This window comes from Cervus elaphus, chromosome 4 (assembly GCF_910594005.1).
Source record: "Cervus elaphus chromosome 4, mCerEla1.1, whole genome shotgun sequence".
Taxonomy (NCBI): Eukaryota; Metazoa; Chordata; class Mammalia; order Artiodactyla; family Cervidae; genus Cervus; species Cervus elaphus.
Window position 1 is genome coordinate 40,405,116 of NC_057818.1, and position 17,776 is coordinate 40,422,891.

A 17,776-nucleotide genomic window follows, 5' to 3' on the forward strand; every position below is an offset into this window, starting at 1 on the left:
ATGCTGAAGCTAAAGTTCCAATACTTTGGCCACCTGATGCGAAGAACTGACTCATTTGAAAAGACCCTGATGCTGGGAAAGATTGAAGGCAGGATGAGAAGGGAACAACAGAGGATGAGATGGTTGGATGGCATCACCGACTCAATGGACATGAGTTTGAGCAAGCTCTGGGAGTTGTGATGGTCAGGGAAGGCTTGCGTGCTGCAGTCCATGGGGTTGCAAACTGAACTGTTTTGCACACCACACCACACCACATCTTCTTTATCTGTTTGTCTGTTGATGGAATTAGATTGTCATAGATTAATTGACCATATGTGTGTTGGTTTATATCTGGGCTCTCTATTCTGTTCCATTGATCTATATGTCTGCTTTCTATTCAGTTTTATTGATCTGTGTGATGGTACCACACTCTCTTGATTAGCTTTTTAGTATGGTCTGAAGTCAGGGAGGGTGATGCTTTGAGCTTTGTTCTTTTTTCTTGAGATTGCTTTGGTTATTTGGGGTCTTTTGTGGTCCCAAATAAGTTTTAGGTTTACTTGTTCCAGTTCTTTGAGAAGTGTCATGGGTATTTTAATAGGGATTATATTAAGTCTGTAGATTGTTTTGGGTAATATGGGCATTTTAACAATATTAATTCTTCCAGACCATGAATACAGGATGCTTTTCTACTTATTTATATCATTTTCTATTTCTTCATCTGTGTCTTTAGTTTTCAGAGTACAGGTCTTTCAGTTCCTTCATGAAGTTTTTTCCTAGGTATTTTAATCTTTTTAATGCAATTGTAAATGGAATTGTTTTCTTGATTTCTTTTTTAATTGTTCATTATTAGTGTATAGAAAAGCTACAGATTTCTATATATTAATCTTATATTCTATAATGTTACCAAATTCATTTATTAGTTCTAGTCATTTTATGGAGGAGATTTTAGGATTCTTTTTATATAGTATCATGTCATTTGCAACTACCAACAGTTTCCTTTCTTCTCTTCCAATTTAGATTCCTTTTGTTTCTTTTTCTTATCTGATTTCTGAGGCTAGAACTTCTAATACTATGTTAAATAGGATTTTCAAGAGTGGGCATCCTCGTCTTATTGCTGATTTTAGAGAAAAAGCTTTTAGCTTTTTACCACTGAGTATTATATTAGCTTAGTCGTGTCTGACTCTTTGCGAACCCATGGACTGTAGCCTACCAGGATCCTCAGTCCATGGGATTTTCCAGGCAAGAATATTGGATTGGGTTGCCATTTCCTTCTCCAGGGGATCTTCCTGACCCAGGGATCGAACCTGGGTCTCCAGCATTGTGAGCAGACGCTTTACCATCTGAGCTGCCAGGGAAGCCCTAGCTGAGTATTTATTGTAAATGGACTTTATTATGTTGAGATATGTTCCCTCTATACCAACTTTGTTGAGTATTTATCATGAATGGCTATTGAATTTTGTTGAATGCTTTTTTCTTAATCATTTGAGAAGTGATCATGTAGGGTTTTACCCTTTGTTTTGTTAGTGTGGCATATCACAGTGATTTATTTGTGTATATTGAACCATCCCTTCATCCCTGGAACAATCCCATTTGATCATAATGTATGATCCTTTTTATATATTGTTGAATTTGGCTTGCTAATATTTTGTTGAGGATTTTTGTATCTGTGTCCATCATAGACAATTGGCCTGTAATGGCCTCCTGGGGTTTTTTTTTTGGCAGTATCTTTCTCTGGCTTTGGTACTAGGGTAATGGATTCATAAGATGAGGTTGGGAGAGTTCCCTCCTGTTTAATTTTTTGGATTAGTTTGAGATGGATAAGTATGTTTGATAGATTCTTTATATGTTTGATAGAATTCCCTGTGAAGCTATGCAGTCTGGGACTTTTTTTCTCTTAAAAATTTTTTGATTACTAATTCAATTTTGATACTAGTAATTGATCTTTCAGATTATCTATTCTTTTCCTGATTCAATCTTGGAAGATGGTATGTTTCTGGGAATTTACCCATTTCTTCTAGGTTGTCTAATATGTTAGCATATGACCATTAATAGTATTCTCTTAGAATTGTTTGTATTTCTGTGATATCAGTTGTAGTTTCTCCTCTTTCATTTCTTGTTTTGCTTATTTGCATTCTCTTTCGTTTTGTTTTAATGGCCCTGGCTAAAGGCTTATCAGTTTTATTTATCTTTGTGTCATTGATTTTTTTCTTTTTGTTCTCTGTTTTATTTAGTTCCTCTCTTATATTTATTTTTTCCTTCTTTCTGCTGATTTTGGGTTTTGTTTGGTCTTCTTTTTCTAATTCATTTAGATAAAAAGCTATATTGCTTATTTGAAATTTTTCTTGTTTCTTGAGGTAAGACTATATTGCTGTAAGTATCTCTCTTAGAACTGCTTTTGCTATATCCCATAGATTTTGGAAAGCTGTGTTTTTATTGCCATTTATTTTGATGCTTTCTTTTTTGATGCATTGATGCATTGCAAAGATGATGCATCTTTTTTGATGCATTGATTTCTTCAATGACCCATTGATTTTTAGTGGTATGTTGTTTAGTCTCCATGTGTTTGTGTTTTACCCATTTTTCTTCCTGTGATTGATTTCTAGTTTCATACTGTTGCAGTTGGACATGATGCTTGATATAATTTCCATCTCTTAAACTTGTTTAGACTTGTTTTGTGACTCAGCATGTGATCTGTTCTGGAGAATGTTCCATGTGTACTTGAAAAGAATGTGTATTGTGCTGCTTTTGAATGGAATGTCCTGTAGATATCTATGAAGTACAGCTGCTCTGATATGCCATTTAAGGTCATAGTTTCTTTATTGATTTTCTCTCTGGTTGATTGGTCCATTGATGTAAGTGAGATGTTGAAGTCCACTACTATTATTAGATTATTGTAAATTCCTCCCTTTATGTCTACTAATATGCTTTATACTTTTATGTGCCTGTATCACAGAACAAACTCCTGACCACTCTGCCCCACTGTCTCAAAATGAATAACCAGCATCTTTTATATGTGCTAGGCACTGTACGTTATTTTAAACTTAGCAAGCATAGAGTGATGTGAGGATAAAGACAATAATAGGAGTTAAGAAAGCCCACAACTAGTTAGAGCTGCTGGATTGTTACCATTCAGACCTGTTGGGCACAAGGACACATTAGAATAAAAAGTCATGTGTGAGAAATGCCACTGACTTATATACAGCAGTTTTCTTTTTATCTGTACTTCGAAATTATGATTACAAGATATAACATAGAAAAGGTATTCCATGGCTAAGTGAGTTTGAGAAACACTGGGTTCCATATTGTTTGAAAGGTTTATTTTGCTGTTAGACATCTCAAAGTCTTTCATATGATAATGAGCATTATAAATCTCTAAGAGGGAGCCTTCCCCTTGGAGATATCCTTTGGAACTAATATTTAGTAGAATTGGTTATATGAATCACTGGTAAAGATTGTCAGGACACTAATTCAGAGGCTGAGGTGATTATCATAGGTTACAAAGTTACAGTAGGCTTTTTGAGAGCAGAGCCTTTAGTTGGATCTTGCAAGATGGAACTTTTGGAAAACAAAATTGGGGTTTCATTCAAGGCGTGGTTCGTTTAGAGCTCCATTAATGGTTCAGTTTTGCTTGAAGTAAAGGGTTCATGTAGGAAAATAAGGTTGGAGATGTGGATTGAAGCTGAATCTTTGCTCATGTCAGAAGACAATCTAGGGTTCAACTGAGCAAATGGATCTTCAGATATAATGAGTTAGACCAGAAAGAGGTTAAGTCAAGGTGAAAATATAGTCTTGGAAGGACAGGACATGTACCTGTAAAAGTAAGTCATACCCAAAGATGTGAGAAGATCAAGGAGGCATTACAAATCCCAAGCAAGTAAGTTGCTGAGTGGGACAGAGGCAGGGAGGAGCAGTCAGTCAGGGCAGTCGTAGACATGGCTGGGAAGGCCCAGGGTATGGGCAGTCCAGGATTTTACTCAGCTGGTACAGAGAATCCAGGCTGATGACTGCTGTCCTTTTCTCATGGCCTTCTGGGAATGGGTGACTCTGGGATGGCAAAGATTGGTAGTCAAAAGGAGGTGGGAGGCCCACAGATAAGGCTTGTACATATTAAATTCAGAAGTAAAAAGACTAGGCTTCCTCAGATTTTCTTTTCTTCATGCACAAAACCCAAAGCTTCTCATTGCAGATGTTAAATGTTTTAATATGTGGCATTTAATATGATTATTTTTGAATTCTAAAATAGAAACTGAATTGGGCACAAGGCATATTTTTACCATTAGGAAGAAAACCATTTTTTAAGATAGCAATACACAGATATGATATCTTTTAAATAAATGAGACTAATTTTGTTTATATTGTATGAAAAAAAATCTTCAGGAAAGGGATAATATTTGCTTAGTGTATAAGTGATGCTTATAGCATCTGTAATGATCAGGTTTTCTTCTCATGGTAGTATTTGTTAGCTGATTCTTGATAATTTTTGCAAATTGAACAATGGAGTCATGAATTTTTCCTAATGTCTTCCTTAGTGTTTTTCTGGTAAAAAGAGAACTCAGTATCTGTTACAGTGAATTATTTATTGATATTAAATTTCCTTTTTTCCTACCTAGAGACCCTGATAATTCTATAGAAATACAGTTCTTCTAGGTGTAATGTAATCTTACCTAGTAAATTACTTTTGAAGTTATTTGATGGGAAAATTCTGTAACATTAGATTCTTGATTCAGATATGAACTATGAGTATTTTCCACCATTGAGATTTTGGTTTTATGATACAGGTAAATGAATTCTGTGAGGGAGTTGGTAAAAGATTTATAGAAGAGATGAGATCTGACCTGAATATTGAAGGAAGGGTAAGATTTAAGAAAGGAAGAAGAATGTTTCCAGTTGGTAAAGTTATGAAAACAAAAGAGAAAGTGTTAGGTTCATAGCATATTAAATAGCAATGAAACGATCAGTTTGTCTGGAGCTGGTGGTCATGGAGAATATAAGAATTGAGACTGAGAAGGAGAGTTGGCATGTCCGGGCTGCCCTGGCAATCTGTTATGCTATGGCTGACTGTCTCCTACAGTGTGTTTCTGTAAACACTGGGTCTGACCGGTGGTAGTGTATGTTCCCTGCAAAAAGGGAATTTTGCAGTCAAATAATTTTGGGAAATACTGGTTCAAGAGGCTGTGACTCTCAAAGGGCAAAGTGCAAACAGTGTTTTCCCATGACAAGAGACCCCTTTTCCCACAAAATATATACTGGAGTCAGTGTTCTGTGGATCCTAGTTTGGTAACTGGTACTGAAGGTTTCTGAGACTCAGTTCAGTTTTGGATCAGGCACAGGGTGTGTTCAGGGTGTTTCAGAAAGATTATCTTAGCATCCACTTGTAGATCAAATTGGAGGAGGATGGGTAGAGTTGGGATGGGTAGTGCAGGTCAGGTAGGGAAATTCAGGCAGGGAGGGTCAGGAAACTGAACATCTGCTGGCAAGTGGAGGGTGCCGTGTGAGGGTGATGCTGACCTGAAACATCCTGGTGACAGTCAGAAAGCAATGGAAATGGCAGATGTGAGAGATGCTCAAAACAAAGATACCAAAGTGCTTTTTGGTAGACTGGCCATTGAGGGTGAGACATGGTGAAGAATCACATGTCTTCTCAGATCTGAACTAGAGTGACTGGGAGAATTATGACTTTAATAGGAACTGGCAAGCCAGAAGTCCTGGGTTTTTCTCCTAGCTTTGCCGATAGCAAATGTGACCTTAAGCAAGCCATTTCGTCTCCTTTGGCACCAGTTGCCTCATACACCAGATAAGGATATTTGGGTAGGGTGTGTTGATCCTTTTTGCCTAGTAGGTTATGACTGTCTAGTTTGACAGACTCTGAGCTCCTTAAAATCAAGAAGTGCCTTATCCTTATCTGTACCCCTTGCATAGCACAGTACCAATTAATGGGTAGATGAAGGAACAAATGAACAAATGGAAATAAGTTAATGATGATGAATTTGGTTCTGAATTTAAGATGACACTAGATGTTCAAATAATTTTGAAAATACAGTACTTAATTTGTGGGATGGGAATCAGGTCTGGAGGCAAGATTTGTGAGTATCCTTTGGAGGTCTTCATGGAAGGGATGAAGAGTGGATGGAAATTCTAAAATAAGAACAGAGCACAGAAAGAAATTTGCAGCAGGCCTAAGATAGCCCCCAGGTGCTCACCTTTAGAGGCCCTACAAAGAGGGGAGAGGCTGTTACTTCACAGAGAAGGATGGCTAAGAGGAGAATCAGCGGACTGATAACTCACCAGGCTATCCTACATGTCTTTCTACCCTATTATGCCTTGTTCATCCCCATTTTCTACTCAAAGATCTTCTGAATCTTGCTCATGTATAAGGTCAGTTATGCCAAATGGCCACTATTTAACTTCAGACAGTTGAGCTATGCATCAGTGATTAGTTTTCTTTATTAGGATGTGATTCTTTTTAATTAGTTTCTTGATATGATATGAGTTCACAATAGAAGCAGAGATAATTAAAACCAAGCAGTGCCACCTACTGATCTAACAGTCAGTCTCTAATCGATGCCCTGTTCAAAAAATAAAATTAAAGGTTGATGTAGGGGTTTAGAGACTACCTTGCTTTCTGTTAGGTCCTTCAGCCTCTTTATCCACTAAGGAAGGATATTTTCTTCAAATGAGGTAAACTTAAAAAATAAGTTTAAAAACCAAAAAGAAAAAAAATGGTACTTTAGGGTCTGAAAATAAGTAAGGAATGATATGCTTATTATTTCTCAGACCTTTGTCTATATATCTGGTTCTTTAAATGCATCAGCTAAAGTAGAGTTTAGTTTAGCCCTTATTGTTTTCCTTGCATATTGAGTATTTTATGGGAACATTGTTCCTACTTTAGAGGCTCTTTCAATTTAAAGCAAGTAGATTCAAGATTAAGAGATCAGTCACTGTCCATAAATTGCAAAAGGTGGTAAGGGTTTGAATTTAAATCACATTTTGTTTATATGATCTTGTGAGAAGTAGTTTGACTCAGTGCTGTAAGAATGATCCAAAACTCTGGAACTACAGGTTCTTACTCTATTCTATAACCTTTTCACCGCCTGACACCTGATTGGTTCCACTGTCTCAGTTCCCTTTCTTCTCATTCTGTTCATTGAATACCATTGCTATAGGGTCTGTTGGCAGAATCTTGGGGAGTTATGCCTGGGCATCTTTGGATCTGGTGTGGTCACAGAGTGCAGAAGTGGAAATTTGTCTTTTGAGAGACCCTTCTTCCACCAGAAGGGTGTGGGCAAAAACACAAGAAGTAGGCAGTTTTGGGCAGTTACATGAAAACTGGATGGAAGGGGGTTTTTTTCAACTTAGTTGATAATTTATTGATATTCTAATAGTAACCACTGATATTCTAATAGTAACAAAAATTATTGTTCTAGTCTTTAAAACATGTATATTACTGCTATTTATATCAAGTTCCTCATGTCAGTTCTTTTGATAACATCTCAAAATACTAATGTACTTAACTTAAATTTCTCTTTATTTCTTACCTAGGGAAGGCACTAGGTTCTATAGAATGCTGATCATTTCTCAAGCCACCTGCATCCACACAGGTTTCTTTCCCCTTTGGAAAAGAATTGCAAAATTGAGTATATTATGCATGTTTTGTGCCTTCCAGAAAAACAAGTGAAATGGACTACTTTCAGAAATGTAATATTCTATTTTACTAGATGGACTCTAGCTGTACAGAATTTTGACAGTCTTATTCTCTCATTTCTTTTGCTTATGTCTCTTGAGTATCCTGAGTGAGAGAGATTTAAAGACAAAAAAACACAATTCTGAGGATTGAGAGGCAAAAGAATATTACAGGGCAAAAAGAGAGAATTAAGCTTTCGATTTCCATGGGCATCTAGGAGTCCTCTGAGACATCACAGCACAGGTGTGGTAGCCTTGCTTCTGAACTCTGGTACTGCTAGCTCAGGTCACACTTTTAAAATGCAGCAATTTTCTGAATGTTGAACACTAAATATTTTCTCAAAAAGAAATGTCTGAGAATTTAAAGATATTTGCCCAAACTGGCCCTATCTGATTGACTGACTGACATCAGGGAAAACATTTCTGCTTCTTTTAGCAAGTGTCTTCCATCAAAGCAGACTTCATCCAGTATTCCTAGGAAGCTTCAGCTTAATTTAACTAAGCCTTTTAAAGGGAGAGAAACTTGATAATTTCTTTATTACCATGTAAGTAACAGTAAACCATGCTTTGTCGTCACCTAAGCCTGCAGAAAACAGGGGGTTCAGCAATTCAGACTTTGAAAGCACAGCTCAAATTTAGTTTACTTTATTTTTCCCAAATTGGCATAGCATGTGAGCTCAGCAGAACTAGGTTGGGTGGGAGCCCAGATGGCTAGCAAAGAGGAAGGATCGAGCTCTTTACTGCAAACCCCTTCCACTTCTTGTACCATTAGTCGTGAGTCACATTGCAAACATGTGGGTGCTGACTTCTTGGAAATGGACACCGGAAAGGAGGAAAGAGGACAGGGTTGTGCTGAGAACAAACTGCCCTTGACAAATCATGGCTCTTCCGTCAGCGTGGTTTTCCCATTCTTCACCCTCCCTTTATTACTGTTCATCCTCTCAGATCTTTGTGCTCAGCCAAATCTTTTCCATTTGTCCTGGTATATTCACTGTTGTATTTGAGAACCAGTGGAGGTGGAGGGAGACTTAGGGAGGTCTTAGAACCATCAAGGTTCCTCATGGCTTGTTAAATAAATTAAGACCCTTCTTTGCTGAAAGTGACGCAGGTCTGGCTCTCTCCAGAGGAATGCAGGAACATCCCCCACAACTACCTCAGCTCCACAAAATCCCACTGGAGTTTTCGCTGTACATGGGTTGGAGTATCTCACCCAAGAGAGATCTTTTGTGAAACATTCTCTGAGAGATGGCCGAATCTTTTTTTTAAGATTTTTTTTTAGATGTAGACCATTTTTTAAAGTGGTCTACATTCAATTTTTTAAATTGAATTTCTCACAATATTGTTTGCTTTATGTTCTGGTTTTTTGGCCACAAGGCATATGGGGTCTTAGGTCCCCAACCAGGGATGGACCCCATACCCCCTGTGTTGGAAGGTAAAATCTTAACCACTGGACCTCCAGGGAAGTCTCCCTGGGATAGCCAGATCTTAAAACCTTCTCTTAAAAACTTTTCTGATCAGAATCAAAACTTGCCTAAATTCACAGTTTCCTCTCCCAGGAGATATACTGAAAGAGAAAAATCTCTTTCCTTGCCATGCGCCAGTTCAGTCTTTTCTTTCAATGATAATTAGAATAGTTTACCTTTAGTTTTTAGCTTCTATTTTTTTCTTATTTCTCTTTGAGACACTTCTATTAATATTTGCCCCAGGTGACAATAAGGAGAACCTCCCATTGATCTGGAAGGTTCTAAGAAAGTCATTGTGGATTATAGCTGCTCATCAGTACTTCTATTTTTTCTCTTATTGTCTAATAGAAATTTGACTTTAAGGGGATATTTTTATTTCCCAAGAGAAATTCTTTAAATTTTTCTTAAAAATGATAAGATAGCTGAAAATGTTTGTTCCATTCTACCAAAAGAATGTTTCCATTTTGGTAGAACATTATGAAATTCATGGCACATTATAGCTGCTCTTGAAGTCATTATTCAGTAAACTTGTTCTGAATTGGCTGTACCCTGACCCAACCAGGAAAGCTTGGTGAAGATCTTCCAGTGTACTTCTCAAGAGCTGCTCCATGCTAATGTTGACTGTGTCATTCACAGGAACCTCCTGCGAGTCACCTTCCAAAGTACCTGAATGTTTGAGTATGCAGCATGTCCTACTATGTCCACTGGACGAACACCAGGTCCCAGTGGCTTCAATTAAGCCTGATTGTTGGTTGTAGTGTTTTTAAATTTCTCCTGGCAGTTTTTAAAAGCAGAGGCCTCACGTTTTGTTATAATTGCAGCAGGGTTCAGGAAATTAAAGAAAAAAGTACTGCAGAATCCCAGCTCTGCCACCTAACTGTTGATGCAGCCTTTGGTGAGATACTAACTTCTCCTTGCCTTGGTTTTCACATGTTTAAAATGGGGATAATATCACTTCACAAGGTTGTAAAGATTGAACTAGATAGTGTACCTCAGCACTTAACACAGTACTGGGGACATGAGCTCTCACTTAACAGCAAATATAATGGTTTGAAGTTAAATACAGTTCAGTCTTGCTGCTGCTAAGTCTCTTCAGTCGTGTCTGACTCTGTGTGACCCCACAGACGGCAGCCCACCAGGCTCCCGTCCCTGGGATTCTCCAGGCAAGAATACCGGAGTGGGTTGCCATTTCCTTCTCCAATGCGTGAAAGTGAAGTCGCTCAGTCATGTCCGACTCGTAGTGACCCCATGGACCACAGCCCACCAGATTCCTCCGTCCATGGGATTTTCCAGGCAAGAGTACTGGAGTGGGGTGCCATTGCCTTCTCACAATTCAGTCTTATATTGTGTCTAATATCTTGCCAGATTAGAGAGTATGATTGGAAAGTGTAACATTTGAGTGGGCAAGCATTTGGATTACTCTTCTAAGTGTAAGTTGGGAATTAAAATGCAGCTATTTTATGATAAATATAGGCAGAATCATATTATAAACTATTTTCCAGATAAACCAATGTATGTATGTATGTATGCTCAGTTGCTCAGTGGTGTCCAACTCTTTGCAACCCTATGCACTATAGTCCACCAGGCTTGTTGTCCATGGGATTTTCCAGGGAGGAATCCTGGAGGGAGTTACAGCCCATTCTTCTTGCACTTTGGGCTTTGATTTTCAAAATTTTTCAAGAAATAGTTCTTCATTGGAAAGAAGGAAGGAAGGAGATGGGTAACAGAGAGGAGGGGAAAAGGTGATTTTAAAGTATTTTATTTTATTTTTTTGAAGATTTCCACATTCTTTTATTTGTTTTTATTTATTTATTTATTTTTTTAATTAGTTGGAGGCTAATTACTTCACAACATTTCAGTGGGTTTTGTCATTCATTGACATGCCTCTATGACCCACCTCCCAGAAGATTGGAAATAAAAGCAAAAATAAACAAATGGGATGTAATGAAACTTAAAAGCTTTTGCACAACAAAGGAAACTATAAGCAAGGTGAAAAGACAGCCCTCAGATTGGGAGAAAATAATAGCAAACGAAGAAACAGACAAAGGATTAATCTCAAAAGTATACAAGCAACTCCTGCAGCTCAATTCCAGAAAAATAAATGACCCCATCAAAAAATGGGCCAAAGAACTAAACAGACATTTCTCCAAAGAAGACATACAGATGGCTAACAAACACATGAAAAGATGCTCAACATCACTCATTATCAGAGAAATGCAAATCAAAACCACAATGAGGTACCATTACACGCCAGTCAGGACGGCTGCTATCCAAAAGTCTACAAGCAATAAATGCTGGAGAGGGTGTGGAGAAAAGGGAACCCTCTTACACTGTTGGTGGAAAAAGTATTTTATTTTTATGTAAAGATTTTCAATAGAGATTTTTTAAGTCAGTTCAGTCACTCAGTCATGTCCAACTCTTTGCAAACCCATGGACTACAGCACACCAGGCTTCCCTGTCCATCACTAACTCCCAGAGTCTGCTCAAACTCATGTCCATCAAGTAGGTGGTGTCATCCAATCATCTCATCCTCTGTCATCCCCTTCTCCTCCTGCTGTCAGTATTGCCCAGCATCAGGGTCTTTTCCAATGAGTCAGTTCTTGGCAGCATGTGGCCAAAGTATTGCAGCTTCAGCATCAGTCCTTCCAGTGAATATTCAGGGCTGATTTCCTTTAGGATTGACTAGTTTGATCTCCTTGTTCCAAGGAATCTCCAAGGGACTCTCAAGAGTCTTCTCCAACACCACAGTTCAAAAGCATCAATTCTTTGGCGCTCAGCTTTTTTTATGGTCCAGCTCTCACATCCATACATGACTACTGGAACAAGCATAGCTTTGACTGGACGGACCTTTGTCGGCAGAGTAATGTCTCTGCTTTTCAATATGTTGTCTAGGTTTGTTAGAGCTTTTCTTCCAAGGAGGAAGTGTCTTTTAATTTCATGGCTGCAGTCACCATCTGCAGTGATTTTGGAGCCCAAGAAAATAAAGTCTGTCATGGTTTCCATTGTTTCCCCATCTATTTGCCATGAAGTGATAGGACCAGATGCCATGATCTTAGTTTAACAATGTTGAGTTTTAAGCCAACTGTTTCACTCTCGTTTTTCACTTTCATCAAGAGGCTCTTTAGCCCCTTTTGCTTTCTGCCATAAGGGTGGTATCATCTGCATATCTGAGGTTATTGATAGTTCTCCTGGCCATCTTGATTCCAGCTTGTGTTTCATCCAGTCTGGCATTTTGCATGATATACTCTGCATATAAATTAAATAAGCACGGTGACAATATACAGTCTTGATGTACTCCTTTCCCAATTTGGAATCAATCTGCTGTTCCATGTCTGGTTCTAACTGTTGTTTCTTGACCTACATACAGATTTCTCAGGAGGCAGGTAAAGTGTTCTGGTATTCCCATCTCTTGAAGAATTTTCCAGTTTGTTGTGACCCACACAGTCAGAGGCTTTGGCGTAGTCAATAAGGCAGAAATAGATGTTTTTCTGGAACTCCCTTGCTTTTTCAATGATCCAACAGATGTTGGCAATATGATCTCTGTGTTCTCTGCCCTTTCTAAATCCAACTTGAACATCTGGAAATTCTCACTTCATGTACTGTTGAAGCCTAGCTTAGAGAATTTTGAGCATCACTTTTCTAGTGTGTGAGGTGAGTGCAATTGTACAGTATTTTGAACATTCTTTGGCGTTGCCTTTCTTTGGGATTGGAATGAAAACTGACCTTTTCCAGTCTTGTGGCCACTGCTGAGTGTTCCAAATTTGCTGGCATCTTGAATGCAGCATCATGTTTTAGGAATTGAAATAGCTCAGCTGAATTTCCACCACCTCCACTAGCTTTGCTTGTAGTGATGCTTCCTAAGGCCCACTTGACTTCACATTCCAAGATGTCTGGCTCTAGGTGAGGGATCACACCATCATGATTATCTGGGTCATGAAGATCTTTTTTGTAGAGCTCTTCTGTGTATACTTGCCACCTCTTCTTAATATCTTCTGCTTCTGTTAGGTCCATACTGTTTCTGTCCTTTATTGTGCCCATCTAAGAGGAGAGTGAAAAAGCTGGCTTAAAACTCATTATTAAAAAAACTAAGATTATAGCATCCGGTCCCATCACTTCATGCAAATAGATGGGGAAACAATGGAAACAGTGACAGACTATTTTCTTGGGCTCCAAAATCACTGCAGATGGTGACTGCAGCCATGAAATTAAAAGATGTTTGCTCCTTGGAAGAAAAGCTTATGACCAACCTAGACAACATATTAAAAAGCAGAGACATTACTTTGCCGACAAAGGTCTGTCTAGTCAAAGCTATGGTTTTTCCAGTAGTCAAGTATGGATGTGAGAGCTGGACCATAATGAAAACTGAGCACTGAAGAATGATGCTTTTGAATTGTGGTGTTGGAGAAGACTCTTGTGAGTTCCTCGGACTGCAAGGAGATCCAACCAATCCATCCTAAAGGAAATCAGTCCCGAATATTCACTGGAAGGACTGATGCTGAAGTTGCAATACTTTGACCACCTGATGCCAAGAACTGACTCATTGGAAAAGACCATGATGCTGGGCAATATTGAAGGCAGGAGAAGAGGATGATAGAGGATGAGATGGTTGGCATCACCGACTCGATGAATATGAATTTGAGCAGAATCTAGGAGTTGGTGATGGACAGGGAAGCCTGGCATGCTGCAGTCCATGAGGTTGCAAAGAGTTGGACTCGACTGAGCAACTGAACTGAACTGAACTGAACTTGCATGAAGTATTCCCTTGGTATCTCTAATTTTCTTGAAGAGATCTCTAGTCTTTCCCATTCTATTGTTTTCCTCTATTTCTTTTAATTGATCCCTAGGAAAGCTTTCTTATCTCTCTTTTCCATTTTTTTGGAACTCTGCATTCAGATGGGTATCTTTCCTTTTCTTCTTAGTCTTTGGCTTCTCTTCTTTTCTCTGCTATTTGTAAGGCCTCCTCAGACAACCATTTTGCTGTTTTGCATTTCTTTTTCTTGGGGATGGTCTTGTTCCTAGTCTTCTGTACAATGTCATGAACCTCTGCCCATAGTTCTTCAGGCACTGTGTCTATCAGATCTAATCCATTGAATATATTTGTCACTTCTACCGTACTATTGTAAGGGATTTGATTTAGGTCATACCTGAATGGTCTAATGGTTTTCCCTACTTTCTTCAATTTAAGTCTGAATTTAGCAATAAGTAGCTCATGATCTGAGCCACAGTCAGCTCCCAGTCTTGTTTTTGCTGGCTGTATAGAGCTTCTCCCTCTTCAGCTGCAAAGGATAGAATCAATCTGATTTTGGTATTGACCATCTGTTGATGTCCATGTGTAGAGTCATCTCTGGTATTGTTGGAAGAGGGTGTTTTCTGTGACCAATGCGTTCTCTTGGCAAAACTCTGTTAGCCTTTTCCCTGCTTCATTTTGTACTCCAAGGCCAAATTTGCCTGTAACTCCAGATATCTCTTGACTTCCTACTTTTGCATTCCAGTCCCCTATGATGAAAAGGGCATCTTTTTTTGGTGTAAGTTCTAGGAGGTCTTGTAGGTCATCATAGAGACATCGTAGAGAATTTTTAAAGGTCCTATTTAATCATTGCCAATATCATTTTTTAAGGAGATCATTTTAATGGGATACCCTTCTCATGATCGTATTAATTCCTTATCATGAACCAGTGGCTGTATGTTCATAAACAGCTTTCAAAACGTCTCCAAACTGTCCCTGTCAAGACACTTGGTTGTTCTTGTCCCAGTAGTTCCATTTCCAGAAATATTTAATATTTGGGCCAAAAACACAAACATAGCAAATTAACTTTAAACTTGAAAATTCAAAGTTGATTTCTTCCAGCAGGTCACTTGATTGATAAGTGAAATGTGGTGGTTCTGAGGGGAAAACAAAAGATTAAGACCAAGAAGGAAGATCATTACAGTAAAACTGAAGGTCATTTTGCCAATTATTTTCAACAAACAAGATAATGGGCATCTGCAGATTATATTCTACGTTCTCAGTCTCTCATTTGGAGCAGGAAAATGGACAACGATGGGAAAGGAGTCGCTGTGGAAGGCAAAGGAGAACAGCAGGGGGTTCTGAGTGATGAGGCTGGTTTCACAGGCTTGGGAAGAAATGATACTGATGTCAGAGCCAGCGGGGAACATTCTGAATGTTTTGGCTCTCAGAAAGAAACTTTAGAACTGAGCAATAAAAAATGAAAAATTCTTTTCAGAGATGACATAAATGACATGGTAGTTAACTTCAGAAATGTGTGAAAAGTAATATGAAGTATATCAAGGATACATAAGTAAAAATGGGGTTATCTTAGGCTGATGACCTGTTTCTGGTATTTGCTCTCTGATTTGGTAGGAAATGCTGTAGTGAGTTTTTCCTGTAAAAAAAAAAAAAAATTAAGTTCCTTAACTTTTATTTTAATTCCAACTGAAAAATAAAAGTGTCCTTTTACATGTTTCTAACTCCTTGAAATGACCTTATGTGAGAAGCATCCCTCTGTGACAGGAAACTGAATGACCACACTTCTGTTTTTACAGATACACTCAGCAGTCTTAATGCACAGTAGCTGCTACAAGCCCAGGAGAGGCTTTAGAATAGGATTTGTCCTTGAATTATCTCCTGGGGCTCAGTAAAAGCTGTAAATTACTAGCAGATGTCATAGACACAACAAAACCACTGCAGCCTAGGATGAGAAAGCACGGTACCCACAGTTGCATTCGCCCAGTGTGAACACCAGTGGGCTCAGATTCTCTCATATTGGTCTTCCCTCACCATGCAGAAGGGTTTCTCAGCCTCCAGGCCATCCATATCGGATGGTCTGCTCCTGGATCACATCCAGATGTTACTGCTCCTTCCTCTGGGAGATTCTGACTGCCTCTCTGGAGCATGTCTGGCCCACCTTTTCCCAACTCACCAGTTGGAGGAAGGCATGGCAGCCCACTCCAGTATTCTTGCCTGGAGAATCCCCATTGACAGAGAAGCCTGGCAGACTATAGTCCATGGGGTTGCAAAGAGTCATACACGACTGAGTGACTAAGCACAGTCTGGTAATCAGACTTCTTTGAAGATGGGGTGTGCAAAAGTGCCTCTGGGATAATACTTAAGTGTACTGCCTTCTTGTGTGCACATGGGCCCTGAATTTTCTTGCTTGAATAATGTTTTTGAAAGTGGTTTGGACCAGCCCAAACCATAAGACTTGAATTTATCCACAGGTACTGAGCTTATCTGTCTTCCAGCATATCCTTTTTGGAGCATTTCCTACCATTTTGGTGAGGCTTTTCTAGTAGAAATTTTCTAGGGATCCAAGATGGCCTCTGTGGTCAAGCAATTTGAATGGGAACAGGTTAGCTGTGTCCATTATATACTTCCAAACAAAGCAGAGCCTGATCCCTCCAGGGGAATACATTTGTCTTGTGGGTTAGGAGTAAGCCCAGGTCTTCATTCTAAGATGGACTACCCACTGATATACCACGGAATGGATGAACCACCTTTTCTGCTTGGCCTCTCTGCTCATTTTAGCCACAAACATTCCCAGCACTCCATATCACCAGAATCCCCACAAATCAAAATGGGCCAGGTATTCACTATTTATCAGAAGAGAGCAGATACCAGCTACAAGTTTAGAAAAGGGCTACAGTGAGATGTCCAAATAAGCGAAAGTACTTAGGACTTCCCTATTCCCTGCATGATCTCAGAAGTCCCTGTCAGATCTAAAACTGTATGACTTTTGGGTTCCAGTTGAGAAGAAGTTGGCAGAAATAGGTTGCAAAGATGAATAGGCAACTGTCAATAACTCCACATTGTGCAAACTGAATGGATACAACCAATTCAATAAATATGTTGAACACTTACTATGAGTCACCTCTGGTTTAGGTGCTGGAGATAGAATAGCACCCACCCTCACGGAGCCTTCATTCTAGTGCGCTGAAGGGATGTGAGAGCTCCCAGCACCCATGTAACCCCCACAGCCCTCACTGCTCCTTCCTGGAACCTCTGTGCCCTTTATTCTCCTGAAGCAGAGGGATACAGCCTGAGCAACACACTCACCAGACAAGTGTAACCTTCATAAGCAAACCCAAATTGACTCTAGTTTTCTCTTCCTTGCCCTCTTGTTTGATAGCTGCATTTTAAACCACTTTCGTGTCTGCCTAATTCTTTATTCCAGCACTATGTTCATGTCAAGTCAAAATGGAACTAGAACATGCAAGTGGGATTGTCTGAAACTGGATCCCAATTATTTATCGTCACCTTCCTTAGTTTTTTATTTAGTTGGTAGGACTATTTATACATTTTTGGATGTATCAGCTTATCACTGATACTCTACTTGGCCTTATTTATAAAAACCGTAGGGAAAAAACACATTTTCTTCCCTATTTTTTCTGATATTTTCATCTTAGTCATTTCAAGTGGCAAAAGAATAACATCAATCATAGCAAACCATTATTTGCTGAGTTCTTACTGTGTGTTAAATGTGGGTCAAAAGCATTTGACCTCATGATCCCTCATCAGAACTTAGGAAACCCTTTGAGGCAGGTACTATAACATGTCCTTTTACAGCCCTGAGAGGTTACATGGTTTGTAGAAAATATTTTTCAAAGGGTATCTCAAGGGGATTCTGATATTGTCATATGTTGCATTACAGTTTCAA

At 38.9% G+C, this 17,776-nt stretch overlaps 1 protein-coding gene across 1 annotated transcript in view; it reads left to right on the forward strand.

The window, feature by feature from the left end:
- Positions 1-17,776, forward strand: part of HYDIN (HYDIN axonemal central pair apparatus protein) — a 348,507-nt gene that overhangs the window by 95,976 nt on the left and 234,755 nt on the right. The gene's annotated exons all lie outside the window — the stretch shown is intronic.